Source organism: Ceratotherium simum, chromosome 38 (assembly GCF_057802395.1).
Source record: "Ceratotherium simum simum isolate JZ-2026a chromosome 38, ASM5780239v1, whole genome shotgun sequence".
Classification (NCBI taxonomy): Eukaryota; Metazoa; Chordata; class Mammalia; order Perissodactyla; family Rhinocerotidae; genus Ceratotherium; species Ceratotherium simum.
In genome coordinates this window covers 13,398,740-13,416,611 of record NC_141937.1, presented here as the reverse complement: position 1 = coordinate 13,416,611, position 17,872 = coordinate 13,398,740, and the positions used below count along the sequence as shown (strand labels likewise).

Genomic DNA, 17,872 nt, shown 5'->3' with positions numbered 1-17,872 from the left:
TTGAAGATTATAGCAAACATCTCACAGAAATCAACAGCTTAAGATGACAATAAGTAAACAGAGATGCAGATGACACAAATGACACAAATTAGTAAATTCAGATACACAGAACTCTATACCTGAGAAACAGAGAATACATACTCATTTCCAGCACACATGGTATATTATCAAAAATTGACGAAGTACCATATTACAGAGGAAGCCTTGATAAATTTAACAGCATCAGTTTGACACAGATTATGTTCTCTGACGATAATGCATTAATTATAGAAATTAATAATGAAAACAAAGCTTTAAAAAGTCTATATGTCTGGAAACTAAATCTCACACTACTAAAAAAATTTTGAATTCAGAAGGAAATCAAAGGAGAAACATTTGGAATTTATCACAATTGAAAACACTGCAAGTTAGAATCTTTAGGGTACACGACTAAAGCATTTTTAGAGGAAAATTTATACTTTAAATACATTTATCAAAAAACAAGAAGGAATGAAAACAAATAAGCTAAGAGCTCAGCACAGGAAATTAGAAAAATAGCCCAATAGCCAACCCAAGGAAGAAATAGTAATAATAAAGGCAGAAATCAATGAAATAGAAAAATATAGAGAAATGAATAAAGTCAAAGCTAGTTATTTGAACAAAATTAATAAAAATAGAACTCCAGCAAAACTGATTAAGGGAGAAAAATAGATAGAAATAAACACTTGTAAGTTACAGCTCTTAAATTGCCAATTATTGAGCCTAAAACTGTGAACTTCAAAAATTTCATTTGGGTGCATATAAACAGTTAAGAAGAAATCTAATATAGAGAGATTGCCTGATAATCCATCTTGCAACCCTGATCACCTGAAAGAAATAAAATATTCTTTGCCCAAGTCTAACTTATTTTTTCATACTTTGTTCACTGGGAATAAAAATCTAATTGAAATTGAAATAACTTATTCAGGAAATCAGAGAAAATTCCTTTCCACACAATTTTTTTCAGAGAAAATTGCCTAACATTTAAAGACTATTATAACATATAAAGACAATTATATACACTCAAAATTCAAAATCAAACAAATTGGGGGGGAGGGGAAAATTACTGTCAGGTTTCAGAGCCCACTGCTTTCTTCCACCTACTAATCGTATTCCCTTTTAATACAGACCCCCATTTCTCAATGCTCATCAGAAGGATCTTTTATTGGAGATTTACTAATTTTTGTCTGACCAGCTCTTTTTCCTTCAAGGAATTTCCTCTTCCCTCCTGTGACACTGTCAATCATATGGTCCCACCTCCCCAACACAGGAGCAAGCATATGGCTTATATTGGCCAATCATGCATACATTCATCAAATATGCATTGTCTGACTATATGCTAGGCAGTGTTTTAAAGCCTGAAGATGCAATATTGAACACAATAGTTAAAAAGCCCTGCCCTCGTGGGGTTTACATTTCATGGAGAAAGACAATTACTAAGTAAAATAAATGGTATATTAGATGGAGATAAATGGAGAAAAATAAAAGAGGGAAGAGTGTTACAAAGGGCTGTAATTTTAAAGGGGTGGATAGGAACGGTCTCACTAAACAGCTGACATTTGAGTAAAGACCCGAAGGAGCGAGGAAACGGCCTGTGGATATCCAAGGGTGGAGCAACCCAGGTTTAGAGAACAGCCCATGCAGAGGCCTGAAGTGGGGCTGGGAGTGTGTCTGGCGTGTGTAAGGCAGAGCAAGGAGGCCAACACGGCCGAGGCTGAGTGAGCAATGGGAGGAGAGTGGTAGGAGATGAGGTCACAGGGGTTACGGGAGGCCTGACCATGCAGATCATGGGTGGTCTTTTAAGCTATTCTTGAAGACTTGAGCTTTCTTTGAAGTGAAACAGGCCAGCTTTGTAGGGTTTGATCTGACAAACATGTTAACAGCTCTGGCTCCCAGCATTGAGAGGAGACTGAAGTGAGCAAAGGATGTAAACTGAGAAACTAGTTAAGAGACTACTGCAGGAATCCAGAGATGTGAGAGTGTCTTGGACCAGAGTGGTAGCCGTAGAGGTGATAAGAAGTAAATGGACCAAAGTACTTATCGCCTTTGCCTCAATGGCCGATTCAGAAAAGAGTAAATGAATTAAGTCAGGCAAATCAGGAAATTCTGCCTGAAGTATTGGGAAAGAGACTTGGGCTTATTCTGGGATTTTAGCCATGAATACAGTGCAAACCTAGAGTTACCAGCAGCCATCTTGGTTACCTGGTGGAGAGAACAGAGAAGGAAACCAATGAAGCAAGAAGCAGAGCCCAGAGAGAAAGGAAAAGAAAGAAATCTTCCTATGCCACAAAATGGTGAACTAGACATATTTAAAAGGATGTATACCTGACTATGTCTTGTGAAATTTCAGAATTTCAAAGGTGTACAGAGAATTCTAAAAGTTTACAGATAGGATAAAACAGTATTTTCTGGAAGGAACAAGAATAAGCATGACATCAGATTTCTTATATGCAACACAGGATGTTAAAAGATATTGGAGCAATGCCTTCAAAGTTCTGAGTGAAAATAAATTTGTATATAAAATTCTACATCCAATCAGACATACAACAATCATGAGGGCAAAATAAAGACATTTTCAGACATGTTAATTCCTCATGTACCCTATATGAAAATATTGTTTGATAAAATACTTCAATAAACTAAAAAAGAAATTTAAGGAGAAAAACATGAGGGGCCGGCCCCGTGGCTTAGCGGTTGGGTGCACGCACTCCGCTGATGGCGGCCCAGGTTCGGATCCCGGGGCGCACCGCCACACCGCTTCTCCGGCCATGCTGAGGCCGTGTCCCACACACAGCAACTAGAAGGATGTGCAACTATGACATACAACTATCTACTGGGGCTTTGGGGGAAAAATAAATTAAAAAAAAAAAAAAAAAAAAAAAATGAAAAACAAAAAGAAAAAAAAAAACCATGAGATTAAGATTCAGGGAAAGTTGAGCATAGAATGGTAAAAAAAATCAAAACAAAGAAAGTACAAAATATATTTAAAATGATCTATTAAAATTGTTCTAAGTATAGTTTCATATTCTACTTCAATATCCCATGGATTGATTTTGCAATCAATCCTCATTATATTTGGAGTTACATTTAATTTCAAGTTATGGTTTTATAGAACAGGAAAAGAAATAATAAAATACTATTAATAATATAAATAAAGTCTATAGTTATATAGACATATGAGGATAATTTTTCCATAGACATTTTTTCCATTGTTGATTATATCTATACCTTCATTAATTCCTTCTCAATAATCCCTGTTTTACTTATTCCTATCTAAAGTCAGCAAGTAAAAAATGTGAAATTAATTTTAAATGATTAAAATAACTCACCTACCTAGAAAAACATAAGGAATTATAAATGTGACTGATTTAGGAAGGAATTAGAATTAGATGCCTAATGCAAGAATTTCCAGTAAAATTTATCTAATAAGAAATTACTGGTGCTCACTGAATCTAGTTTTTCTCTCCTCCCTAGGCCTCCGAATAAACCTCCAGCCACATGTAGTTAGGAGAGGCCATATGACTAGTTCTGGTCAATGGGCTCTGGGTGGAGGTGATGTGCATCACTTCCAGTCTGGAGAAAAATATGAGTGCTCCACATTCTCTTCTCCTGTCATGGTAAACCCTGAAGCCACCTGTTGCCATGGTGATGCCACAAGGTGGTGGATCTTCCATCATCCCCTCCACCTGATTGACTGAGTGCCCTGAGTGACCATGTGGAGTAGAGATGCCCTCCTCTTCTCATGTCAACCAGCATTGAATACATAGTGCGACTAAAAAAATAAAAGTTTTCTGTGTTAAACCAACAAGATTTCAGGGTTAATTAGGTACCACAGTGTAGCCTTGCACAGCCTGATAAGAGCTCCTTGTGTCTAACTGACTATTAACAAGTCTTTTCTAAATTTCTTTAAGTTATGTTTAAATTTTTCCCATGTAAAGTAAACTAACATAGACCTGAGGTAGTTAGGCCTCTTTTTGAACACTTTAGTTGGAAGGTGATTTTATTAGGAAAGACATTGCTATTTCTACTGAGAATAATAAACAAAGGAAAAACGAAATGTCTGGCAATAAGAAAGCTTTGCTCCCTGAGTAAGATTATACCTCTTCTCCCCCTTTTTCTCACTGTCAACAAAAAACAAATGCAGAAAATTTTTTGGGAAAGTGCCCCATTATTTTGTGGAAATCAGCTCAAAAGATTTGGACATCTTCAGCTAATACCTATCAGTTTTGGAATTGAATTCTGTCCCTTAGAAAAGCTATATCCATATTTTCGAACCAAAATTCAACAAAGTACAAATATTATTAACCAGAAAAAATAATAGCTCAAATGTTAGCCTGCCCTCTCAATAATTTGAAAAGCTTGCAGATTCTGTTTCAAAGAATAACCTCTATACAAGTATTTCTTCAGCTAACCAAATCGCTCTTCGCCATCCAGTTGTTCCCATTTCTGCTCACACTGATGTATTTTGTGTGGAAAAATTATGAGCCTTCAAGAAGAAAACATGTGTGATCATCTATTCCTTCATTGCCAGCACACAGGATTTTAACATAGGGTTTATTTTAAAATAAGCCAAGAAATCCTTGGAGTACAAGTTGTTTTTCCATTAGAGGTATGAGACTTGGCCCCACATGTTTCTGTTCTGGAAAATTCCATTGACATTCTGAATCACTTGTTAATATAAATTAACAGTAAGTAGGTCTTAGAACATACCTCTCATAAACACAGCAATAAAAAAAGAATATGAAAAATATAACTTTGTGTTCAAAATGTAGTCACATAAAACTTTACAATATTTACTGCCCAGTAGGAGTATGTCAAAATGATTAGACGAGCATTCTGTACTTAAGAATTCTGTGAAGACTGTTGGTAGGAAGGCAAAATGGTACAGCCACTATGGAAAACAGTGTGGTGGTTCCTCAAAAAATTAAAAATAGAATTACTATATGATTCATCAATTCCACTTGTGGATATATACCCAAAAGTATTGAAAGCAGGGTCTTGAAGAGATATTTGTACATCCATGTTCATAGCAGCATTATTTACAATAGCTAAAATGTGGAAGCAATCCAAGTATCCACTGATGGATGAATGGATGAGTAAAATGTGGTCTATATACACAATTAAATATTATTCTACCTTAAAAAGGAAAGAAATTCTGCAATATGCTACAACATGGATGAACCTTGAGGACATGATGCTAAGTGAAATAAGCCAGTCACAAAAAGACAAATACTGTATGGTTCCACTAATATGAAGTACTTAGAGTAGTCAAAATCATAAAAATAGAAAGTATAATGGTGGTTGTCAGGGGTGGGGGTGGGAGGGGAGGATGGACATTTGTTGTCCAGTGGGTATAAAGTTTCAGTTCTACACGATGAAAAGAGTTATGGGGGTGGATGGTGCTAATGGTTACACAACAATGTGAATGTATTTAATACCACTGAACTTTACACTTAAAAATGGTTCAGATGGTAAACTTTTTGGTATGTGTATTTTACCACAATAAAAAAAAGTGAAAAAAAGAATTCTGTGAAGAATTCAAAATAATCACTGGGCCAGGAATTTAGGCAGATGTGAATAAGAACTAAATATGAACTCTTTGCTCCTGCTACACACAACTGGACTAAAAACTACACCCATAATATATCAGAGTGACTACATAAGCAAAGGTCCTTTACTATTGCTCAATGACTCTGGTAAAGATGAAAATTATTCATACGCCTTTGCATCAAGTTGGAGGACATTTTATTATCCTAGTAGCAGGTTCAAGACTTTCTCTTAGGTAAACATCTAGCTCTGCTAGAAAAATACCATAGTAAGCCCTCCTTGTTGTAAAATCTGAGATCCAGATGTGTTTGAACGTATGCAGAAAGGCCCGCATGAGACAATGAGAGGAAGATGGGAGACAGAGCCCGGAAAATGGAGGAAAGCAGTGTGATAGAAGAAGTGACACCTACAGTGTTGGTATAAGTAGAAAGTAGTGAAGAGCTTCATGTTGGGTTCAGGTGGAACCGAGACAGTACATAGGATACCTGAAGATGTAAGTTGTAGGGAATTCACAGAAATCATTGACAGATGCATTCCACTCTTAAAGGCCATAAATTTGGGGGATTGGTAAAAATGTATAAAAATCTCCAAGAGGCACGGATGCCCCAGGTGACGACAATCTCATTCATTTATCACCATCATAACTAACATTTATTGAGTGCCTAACCATATACTAAATATTGTTCCTAGAGCTATATTCATATTAACTCATTAAACCCTTGCACCAGCTTTATAAGTTACTATTACTATCGCTATTCAACAAGTGAGGAAAGTGAGGCACATAAGGGCTAAGTAATGTGACCAAAGTCACATAGCTAGTAAGTATCAGAGACAAGATTCAAACCCAGGCCATCTGAGTTCAGAGCCTGCCCTCTTCCCCACAATGCTCTGTCTCTGATTTTATTCAGAACAAGAACTTCTATAATGCTTATCAAGACTCAAATTATCTAATTTGATCATTGGCAACACAGCCAGTATCATTTTCCATAAGAAGTATCAAGTTTTGCATTACAAGAGACTGTAAAGTTCATCTATCCAGTCTTTCAACCAATGCAAGTTTCCCTCATAACACACCTTTACTTGATAACAATCCAGGCTCTTTCTAGACACCTTTTATGATGAGGAGGCCCCTAATCTAAGGATCAGAAGTGTTTTACTAGAAAAAGCACTTGTCAATTTTTGAAGATGGTAAAATCCACCCATTTTTGTCAACGCCTTAGGATAACCAGTTTTGTAAGCCATCAATGAAAAGTTTGAGTGTGGAAAGTATCACTTAAAATTCCTCAATGAAACATCAAATGTTATGGTCAATAAAGCATTCTTTACCAATGAACGCAATGTGGGAGTCTTATTAACTGAGTCATACAATCTGTCTCATCAATAAATGCATATCTTTAGTGCACACATGTTGAAACAATAGGTATTTATGAATGAAGACATCTAAACAGTTACATTATGCACCAAAACTAATTTTTTTGTCAGTGAGTTGGACAATCAGGACAATAAGTTTTAACAATGACACATGGAAAGAGAAAAGGGCAATGGTCACCAAAAAGGACGACGGTGACTAATGGGTCATGAGTAATAATGTTTCAAAGACAGCTGCAAGATCATTGGATGTGGGAGAAAGTTCATACTGGGGAGAATAGTAATTATTATTATTGTTGTTGTTCGGGTCATAGAAAAATAATAGCACTTAAAGTAATATGCTAATTTTTCTGAAAATTTACCAGAATTTCTGTTACATCCATGGAGTCACAAAAGGATGTGTCTTTGATAGATAGCTGTGAAAAGAATGCATCTGTTGCATTCCCAGCAAGTTTAGAATTGTATTTTATCTCGAAAAAGACTTAAACCAGCCAGGAGATAGATGACCCAGTCAGGAGCTAAGACATAATTCTTTTTAAATCATTTTATTAATAGAAACTCAAAGGAATTTGAGAAGAATTACATGCATATTCAAAGAACTCCAGTCTGATCTAGATCATTAGTGATGAACTTTAAAGGTGGGAATGTCTTACGATTGTTTTACTTTATAACTATTAAATATAAATGTTTTGTTTTAATTATTAGTATATTTAGATCAGTAAATGCTCCATTTCTAGAGCATTCAATTTACATTTGGGCATCTAAAAACACAGTTGCTTATAAAATAGATTCTTCATGTAATTATAGTTCTATGACACTTTCATAGTTATGGTATGTTCCTCACCACTGAGGAGATCAAAAAAGATAATCCATAAATAAATTGCTTTACTAAACAACTCTCCCACTGAAAAGTTATTACCACCAAGAATCCACTTTCAAGGGAAATCCTGAGAACCAAATATAGTTGGTTATTATCGATACTACTAGCTTCCCTCTGCATTAATCCTAATATAGGGCTAAATATATCTAGGCTCTTATAATTTTATGCACAACTTACAATAACAAAGTAGAGTATAGGCCCTTCAGGTCATAAAAATCACTAAAAAGGAGAATTAATTTTGAATAATATCAATTACATACCAAAAAACTATGAGTTTCCTCGTTCCAGTTCTGTTGTTTCTGATCTGTACAAGAAAAAGACAAGAAAAGGGGTCAGGAGATTTCTGCCTGGACTCAACTGCCTAGGAGGAAGTCAAAATCCTACCACAAGAAGAGGCAACAAAATAGCAACTTGGTCAATGTGACAACTACCCAGTGTCTTTCCTGGAGAATGAGACAGGAAGTTCTATCTCCTAGGAAAGACGAAGACCTACGTAGTAAATGAGTAGGAAATCATTAAACTGAGATCCCCTGGAATTGAATGATTTCTAAAAGATAAAGTGAAAAAAATGTTCTAACTTCTTTGAACATTCCTCAAGATACATTTTTACTTTGCTTTTAAATACTTTGAAAGATGTGTACATGAATTTAGAACTTCCATCTGTTTTCCTAGAATTTTGCCAGTGGGAAGATGTTTCAAGTTAGTAATAATAACCTCACTTATTGCCTAACCATAAGTTAAAAAAATATAAAGTTTTTAAAGACTTTATTTTTTTAGAGCAGTTTTAGGTTTACAGTAAAATTGAGAGGAAAATACAGAGATTCTCATATACCTCCTGCCCCGACACACGTACAGCCTCCCCCATTATCAACATCACTTACCAGAATGGTAGATTTTTTTTTTTTACCAAAGATGAACTTAACATTGACACGTCATAGTTATTCAAAGTCCATAGTTTACTTTAGGGTTCACTCTTGATATTGCACATTCTATGTGTATGTACAAATGTATAATGACATATATCCATCGTTATAATACCATACATCGTATTTTCACCACCCTAAAAGTCCTCTGTGCTCTGCCTATACATGTCTCCCCACCCTCACCCCCCAGGCCTGACAACCAATGATCTTTTTATTGTCTTTGTAATTTTGCCGTTTTCAGACTATCAGATAGTTGGAATTATACAGTATGTACCCTTCTCAGATTGGCTTCTTTCATTTAGTAATATGCATTAAAGATTCCTCACACTTTGTCATGGCATGACAGCTCGTTTCTTTTTAGCACTAAATAATATTCCATTTCTGAATGTACTACAGTTTATTTATCCATTCACCTAATGAAGGACATCTTGGTTGCTTCGGAGTTTTGACAATTATGAATAAAGCTGCTGTAAACATCCATATGCGGATTTTTGTGTGGACATAAGTTTTCAGTTTCTTCGGGTAAACACCAAGGAATGCAATTGCCAGACTCTATGATAAGAGCATATTTCGTTTTTTAAGAAACCATCAAACTGTCTTCCAATGTGGCTGTATCTTTTTGCATTCCCACCAGCAATGAATGAGAGTTCCTGTTACTCCACATCCTCACCAGCATTTGGTGTTGTCAGTGTTCCAGATTTTGGCCATTCAAACAGTTTAGTGGTATCACATTTTTGTTTTAATTTGCATTTCTCTGATGACATATATGTGTAGCATCTTTTCATATGCTTATTTGTCATCTGTATATCTTCTTTGGTGAAGTGTCTGTTAAAGTCTTTGGTCCATTTTTTAATCAGGTTGTTTGTTTTCTTATTGTGGAGCATTAAGAATGCATTGTATATTTTGGATATCAGTCCTTTATCAGATGTATCTTTTGAAAATATGTTCTCCCAGTTTGTGGCTTGTCTTGACATTGTCTTCCGCAGAGCAGAAGTTTTTCATTTTAATGAAGTCCAGCTGATCAGTTATTTCTTGCATGGATCATGTCCTTGATGTTGTATCTAAAAAGATTTTCTCCTATGTTATCTTCTAGGAGTTTTATAGTTTTGTGTTTTACACTTTGGTCTATGATCCATTTTGAGTTCATTTTTGTGAAAGGTGTAAGGTGTGTGTCTAGATTCATTTTTTTCATGTGGATCTCCAGTTGTTCCAATACCATTTGTTGAAGAGACTATCTTTGCTCCATTATATTGCTTTTGCTCCTTTGTAAAAATCAATTGACTATATTTATGGGGGTCTATTTCTGGGCTCTCTATTATGTGACATGGATCTACTTGTCTATTCTTTTGCCAATACCACATTGTCTTGATTACTGGAGCTTTATAGTAAGTCTTGAAATTGGGTAGCATCAGTCCTCCAACTTAGTTCTTCTCCTTCAATATTGTGTTGGCTATTCTGGGTCTCTTGCCTCTCCATATAAACTTTATAATCAATTTGTTGTTACCCATAAAATAACTTGCTGAGGTTTTGGTTGGGACTATATTGAATCTATAGGTGAAGTTGACAATATTGAATCTTCCTGTCCATGAACATGGAATATCTCTTCATTTATTTAGTTCTGTGATTTCATTCAAAAGAATTTTGTAGTTGTCCTCATACAGATCTTGTATATATTTTGTTAGATTTATACCTAAATATTTCATTTTGAAGGGTAATAATGTAAATGGTATTGTGTTTTTTATTTCAAATTCCACTCATTCATTGTTGGTATATAGAAAAGCATTTGACTTTTGTATATTAACTGTATCCTGCAACCTTACTATAACCACTATTAATTCCTGGAGTTTCTTTGTAGATCTTTTGGATTTTCTATATGGATGGCCATGTCATCCACAAACAAAGACATTTTTATATCTTTCTTCTCAGTCCATGTACTTTTATTTCCTTACTGCATTAACTAGAACTCCTAGTACGATGTTGAAAAGAAATGATGAGAGAAGACATCCTTGCCTTGTTACTGATCCTAGTGGGAAAACTTCGAGTTTCTCACTGTTAAGTATGATGTTAGCTGTAGGTTTTTTGTAGATAGTCTTTATGAATTTGAGAAAGTTCCCAGATATTAGAAAATATGTTCATTCAGTGCTATAAATTTTCCTCAAGCACTGCTTTTACTGCAAGGCTCTTCTTTTTTAAACCCATATATTTGTATCTCACAGTAAAATGAGGTGGCAGAAAAACATGATCTCTAAAGGACATATTTCAAGAAGGTCTGGTTTTTAATAACTCAACTGTTTTGAGTATTTGGTTTTTTTAATTTTTTAAATTTTTCTCCAACTTTTTATTTTTGAAATGTTCAAAACTATAGAAAAGCTGCAAAAAAAAGTTAACAATGACTACCTGGATAGCCTTTATCTAGATTCCCAAATTATTACCATTTTGCCACGTTTACTTTATCTGTCTGTATATACAAATATTTTGCCTAACCATTTGACAATTGCTTGTAGACATAAAGATGTCTCGTTCCTAAATACTTTAGCATGTGCCTCCTGAAAACAAATATCCTACCATAATTACATAATAATGATCACACTTAGGAAATTTTAAATGATACAATACAATTATGTAACATATAGTTCAAACGTCTCCAATTATCTCGATAATATCCTTTTCAGTTTGTGGGATTTATATTTTATTTTAAATTGAGGATCCAGTCAAGGATTGCCATTGCACATATTGTTGTGTATATAGTTCCTTCTGTCTTTCATGATTGACATTTTTGCAGAGTCCAGGCCAGTTGCTTTGCATAATGTCCCTCAAATTGGATTTGTCTAATTGTTCCCTTACAATTAGACTCAGGCTAAACATTTTTGGCAGAGGTACACAAGTGAGGTTGGAATGCTTTCTTTCATTTTATACATTAGAAAAATCTCAAAATATGTTGGATTAATATTTTGGTTCAATCATTTAATAACACTGAGTGATTGCCTCCTATAAAGTAAATTTAGTGTCACAGCTTGCAGTTTACAAAATGCTTTGACATGGATTAATTTACTCAATTTATACAACAACCCCATGAGATAGGTCTTTTTAACCATCTTTTCTTTTTGAATGGAAATGTATCCACATTTATATAACCAATAAGACTACTTCTCTGGCCAAAATTTAAGTATAGAAATACTGTAAATATCACACTAGAGTAAGAAGCCCTCTATTTTCAGGTCAAATAAATCTAGACATTTTTTTCTCTTCTACAAACTGCACTTCATGTTGTCCAAACTTTGTGCCTTAACAGTTCTAGTTTTGTTATTATGTTAAATTACAAAGTAATGTGATATTATGCTTTATCTAAACATTTTCCAACTATAATGATTTCAAATTGTAATAGTAAAATCAGAAACAATGTAAAAGTAGGTGAATGTTAGCTGTTTTGAATGCCAGGTAATTGGCTTTTGTTCATGTTTATATCTTTGCATTTGGTGCACCCAGTAATACACCAGCTCTTCCTTTCTCACTGGAACAAAATTTCATGTCATTTCTTTCTGCTTCCAAAGAGAGTGAAAACAGCATTATTTTATGATGTAATAATCAGCATTTGTACAAGAATTTCTTAGCACATTAAATTAGTTAGTTTTTAAAATTTTCTTTTACCCTCGGACCTCACAATCCCAGTATTGTTTAGTTTATAGTCAAGAAAAGTTTGCATATCAGTGTATGTAACTTGATTCACAACCAAAAGCACAAATCTCTAAGTAGACATTCCAACCAGAAAGAGCACAAATAGGTTTCTCCATCTTATAAGTCAAGGGCATTGATGGGGGTAAAAGCTAGACAACTTTTATAGTAATACTGAAATTTAAAAAGCAATATCACCCCTGTCCAGCTAAGGGCGAGTGCCGATGCTTATCTGGGTAGTAATCGATTCAGATGTACTATCCAAACCATTCTGAGTTTGGAAAGATCTTAAAGAAATAGGGTGCTATTTTCCAGTGATGAAAACCACTTTGCCACCTCCAGAAAGCCTCAAGCTGAGATAAGAGATCAAGATCCATGTACTCTTTCATCGACGCACCATTTCCCTAACAGTCTGTGATTTGAATATCTCATTTTAAAGTAAAAGAGACATTTCAAATGCCTGAATAATGAGTGTGATATTATTGTCCTCATCCAGTGCTCAATTTCGTGAGGAAGCAGAGACAGAATCCTGAAAATACCCCAAAACGGAACAAAAGTCTCTTTTCCACTTTCACAGAGTTCTGCAAGTATAACATCATTTTCTTTTGAATTGGAATATTATGCACCCCCTTAAAAGAAAAATCTATATTTTAATCATAGGAAAAGTATTATTCTTAGTCTTCGTTGGAATTAGTTTTCTAGGCCAAATACGGTAAAGGAAGATGCATTTGATGATTATGCCTTGAACGTATAAACTGTAGCCAGACAGAAAGAGTAAAGAAAAATGTTTCAGCTGTGAAGTCTTTAATAGAACATGAATCATTCATTTTTTCCCCAATCCTCAACAGACTCCTATTATCTTCAAATAACAATAAGAGAGGCTGCCTGCAGTTAATCACTGTAATTTCCTAAGAAATAAAGACTGATGTCTATTGAAAATTATTCCAATTATGTCTTTGAAAATGAGTTCAAAACTGTTAAAATTACTACTTTCGATACTATATTAACCTCCACCAAGTGTTATTAGTTATTCTCACAATCTTCCTAGAGCAAAAAATGACATTAGTGCCTAATTCTTTTATTCAGTAAAAATTCAACTTTGAGATGCCACAATTGTTTTTAAAACTTTGCTCAAGTTCAATCCACTTAAGGTTTAATCTAACCCTTTTCTCATACATCCTGAGAAGCAATTTCTGTGCTTAAAAACAAAAACAAGGCCAAAATCCATTTTATTGTATCACATAAAATCAAACTACGTACCCACTTGAAAATAAGAAGATAAGTAGAGAGAAGGGATCTCACAAAAACAATGATGAAAAAAACATTTATTCAACTCTGATTATCACGTAATTTGCACAGGCACTAAATGCTGTACACACATTAATCATTCAGTTTTCAGAACAACCCTATGAAGTTGGTGCTATCTTTATTCCCATTTCACAGATGAAGACTACTGCCCTAAAATCTGTCACTCTGGCTGACCTCCTCTGCTCTGAGGACAGCTGCCAGGCCACTTCTGGTAGTTGGCTGCCTGTGTTGCCCCCACCTCCTCTAGACCAACACCCTCTCCGCCAAACAAATATCTGTTTCTGACCATTACTTTGATTAGAACGCTCTACAGCTACACATGCTTTCCTTTGACTATAGCTCTCCTCTTTCAGAACCCACAGACACTCTAGAAGAGGGATTGGGTGGGGAGGAGTAGAGAGCAAGGAGGGTCTGTGTCAGCGATCTTTGCACCACTGGCCATGCCTCCACCTACCCCACCAGTATCCAGACTTCTTCACTCATCTTGGCTTTTGCCAGGGGCCCCGAGGCTCTCGGACCCCACACAATGCACCTGGTCATACCTCTGGGTCCTTTCTGAAGTGGTTTGGCCCTTTACCTAATGCTCTCTGCCAGTGGAGAGGTGATCCAGCTTTGACACACACATGCGCCTTAGCAATTGGTTGGTTGCAGCCTAATGTTGCAGATCGTGTTGGCAGACTCTCATCCTGACGTGGTTCAAAATACTATGTTCTGAATTGTTAGCTATATGAAGGAGGCAAAATTCATGACTTTCAATTTTCCTGTTTTGATTCTTGATATGCTGTGAACTCTATATACATTTGATGAGGGTAAAGGGAAGCACAGGGAGAAAGAAAGGAAAGAAGAGGAAAATGAAGGAAAGGAGGTCTTTGGGGTGAAGAGTTTCCATCATGGTGTGTCACTGTAGGGACTTTGACCAGCCAGAGGGGGCATGAGGCCAGGAATGTGGAAGGTGGGGGAAGGGAGCTGCCATAGATGAGGACATAAAGAAGACAGAAAAAGACTAAGAACAAAACTTACTTCTCAGTTTTACCATCCCTACTCTGCTTCTCCCAGAGGCCAATATCATGTCTTTTAACCTCCTTGACCCTCCCTAAATCTCTGCCATACTCCCTAGAAACTCCCATGAATAGAGATTCATTTGTGTCAACTTTCTACACCTAGGAAAACTCTCCTTCTGTACCTCTCTCTGACCAAAATGTGTATTCTACATAAAATGCTGTTTACATGGATATCAGCGTCAGTGGTTTGGGGTAAAGGTGAAGGAACATTAAAGTGAAAGAGGCTGACACGCCACACACCCCCCACCTCCCGATGGTGGGAGGGAGGAGTGGATTGGATGCAGGTGTTAAGTGTGTATTAAACAATGAAGCTTTCCCTTTCTCTTCCTTATTGATCTAAAGTCACCACATTTCCAGTTGTTTGGTCCTTCCTGCATAGAGCAGTCTTCTGATTCACCATCCCTACCACGGGCATATTTTTAAACCCAAAGTTGATATGCACGTCTGACAGTGATGCCTGCTATTGAGCGTTGAAAGGAACAAAGTATATTCAGGATCTGTGTTCAACGTGTACTTACCCCAAGGTTGGCTTTGCCAATAACTATAGCATTTATTCCTTTTTTTAGAAAAAAAAATTTTTGATATAAAAAATACATATTTGCATTGTTGTAAACTTAAAAATGTAAAAGAAAAAAGTCAATAAAACAAAAATCACCCATTATCCCCAAATCCAGAGATACCCACTCTTCACTTGTAAATTTCCTGCTCCATTTTCTTCTATTCATTTGGAAAATTTGTAATGTAACAAGGGGTATTCTATGTATATAGCTTTCTGTCTACAAGGCCTAATCTTATAGCTCTGCACAGATGGGGATTACAGCTAATATTTGTGCTGCCTGACAAGTCACATTGAAATCCTTTAATCACAGCAGAGGCCCTGACATTCCACTAACTTTATCAGGCATGCAGGAGATTTTGGACAGCACCCTAATGGGCTGTAACGCTCTGAAGAGAGTTCTTTTCTTATCTCAGCTGTTGCGCAGGAGGTCCCAGGGTGCAGAATAATGTGCAATTCCACATGTACATTTTCAGTGTTTGAAAACCAGTACATAAGGCAGAGAAGTGCTTTTGAGAAGAAGACCAGGAAAACTTTCAGGGCTCAATGATTAGGGCAATCTCAAATATGTCATCGTACCTGTGTACCTTTGGGGAAAGAGCTCTACAAACAGCAGAATGCAAAGATTGTTTAACTCAAAATTCACTGTTAATAGGAAAACGTAGGATTTAGGCTCATCTGGCTCAATTTTAGAGAACTACAAATAATTTTCCTCAGAAAAAGATTTGAGGACACAGTAGAAAATATATTATAATGATATTTCATATACACACCACTATGATTCAACAATTTCCCAAATTGTCCCCCAAATGTCTTGCCCCAAAATGTATTTTTAGAGTGGGTTGTAGAGAACGCCTTAATAATAAACTAAATTTAAGCCAGCAGCTCAACTTTAACTTCCCAAACATTTCATGAGTTATTGTAGTCAATTATATAATCTCAAATCAAGTGGACATTTTTAGTTGTTCATATAAGAAACAAACTGTGCTCGGTTAATTCAACTGAAAAACGACGCAAACCCAAAGAAAGCAAAGGAAATGGAGAGCAACATTCCTTTAAAGAATGAAGAGCTATTAAGGGTCTCTTCTCCTTTCACTAGAGAATGAGTAATTCCTGTTAAGGTTATCAGCATCAGCATCACCCTCAACACACACACACACACACACACACACACACGTAATCAAAGGAAGAAAGGACGCCAGTGTTTCTATTTGTCTCAGTGCTTCATCCCAGAAGCTTTCAGGAAATGCTACTATCTCTTTCACAGAAAGATTGTGAATCATCCATGCCTTAAAATGCTGTTGTCAGTTAGGTTTAGGTTAGCCTCCTAAAACCTTGAACAGTCAGTCCGTCCACAAGTGCTTCATGAAGTTGGGTACCTGCTCTATGGCCAATAACATGCCTGGTTCTATGCAGGTGGGAGAAGAGACCAGCGGAGGGGTGCTGAGAGCTGGGGTTAAGGGCAACTCCAGACTTACTGGTTTTGCCTTGGACTCAGGGCACACTTTCATTCAAAGAAAGGGTTTGATGACAAAAAAATTCTTCTGAAAATTGTGAATCTATACTATTCTCAATTATTTTTCCCTCAGGAATTCTATGACTCAATAACTGTTAAAATTCATCATTACTTAAAAATATTACCTAAGTAATAAAATTCTTTAATTCACAAAATTAGGTAAAAAAAAAAACCCATTTCCAGAATTGTTATAAACCAATTGAATGGTCCACCACCCCACCGTTCATTTTCTAAGCCCCCATGAATGAAGGAGGGCATTCCTCCCACTAGTGTATACAGTGTTTTGTATTCAATCCCAGAAGGAAAGGACAGCTCCTCTCCATCTCCAATAAAAATAATATGCGGGTTTGGCATCTTTGTGGGTAAAGTCCAAAGCAGAGGAAATTTTAGGTTAATCATAAAGAGTATTCCTATTTATTCTAATTCCACAACGGCACCTCTGAAAATATTTATTTTTAATTTATTTCAAGGTAGGTATTGAGAAAAATGGCTTTTTCTTCTTTAACAAAGTAGATATCCCCCACACACACACAAAATATAGTCAAACACATAAACTCTGTACTTTCCATGGGCTTTGAAGAGGCAGACACTTCATGTGCCTTAGCAACTTACCTCTTCTCTTGGTTGAAGGCAACAGACACTCCCCTTCCATAGGTAATAAAATTAGAATCCTTGTATTTGAAAACAATAGCTTTTATTATTGCCAGCTAAGAGTGGCTTTTAATGGAGAAGTTGCCTTGATACCTAACCTCTGAAAAGAAGAGCCACAGATCAACTATTCCAAACCCTAAGTAAGCATCTTTGCTAGACTTAGCTCCATATTTAACTGGCTTATAATCAATAAATCTATAAAACAAGTTAACTCAGCCACTTACCAAAGCATATATTTTGCAGCCAATTATCTTGGGGAATTCACCAGAAAATCATATTAATCTAAAAATCTTCCATGTGTGCTGTACTAAGAGTTTTATAGCTGAAATGGGCATATGGTCCTATCAGGTTTAAACTTTCCAGATTAAAATC

General features: G+C 35.9%; 1 protein-coding gene across 4 annotated transcripts in view; it reads right to left on the bottom strand.

Annotated features, from left to right (window-relative positions):
• Positions 1-17,872, bottom strand: part of IPCEF1 (interaction protein for cytohesin exchange factors 1) — a 164,827-nt gene that overhangs the window by 102,964 nt on the left and 43,991 nt on the right. For 2 of the 4 annotated variants that reach the window (XM_087425118.1, XM_087425119.1), the window contains exon 2: positions 8,074-8,117. The exons of the other annotated variants lie outside the window; for them this stretch is intronic. The gene's annotated coding sequence lies outside the window, so the exon portion shown is untranslated. The remainder of the gene's footprint in view (positions 1-8,073; positions 8,118-17,872) is intronic. 4 annotated transcript variants of the gene reach the window in all.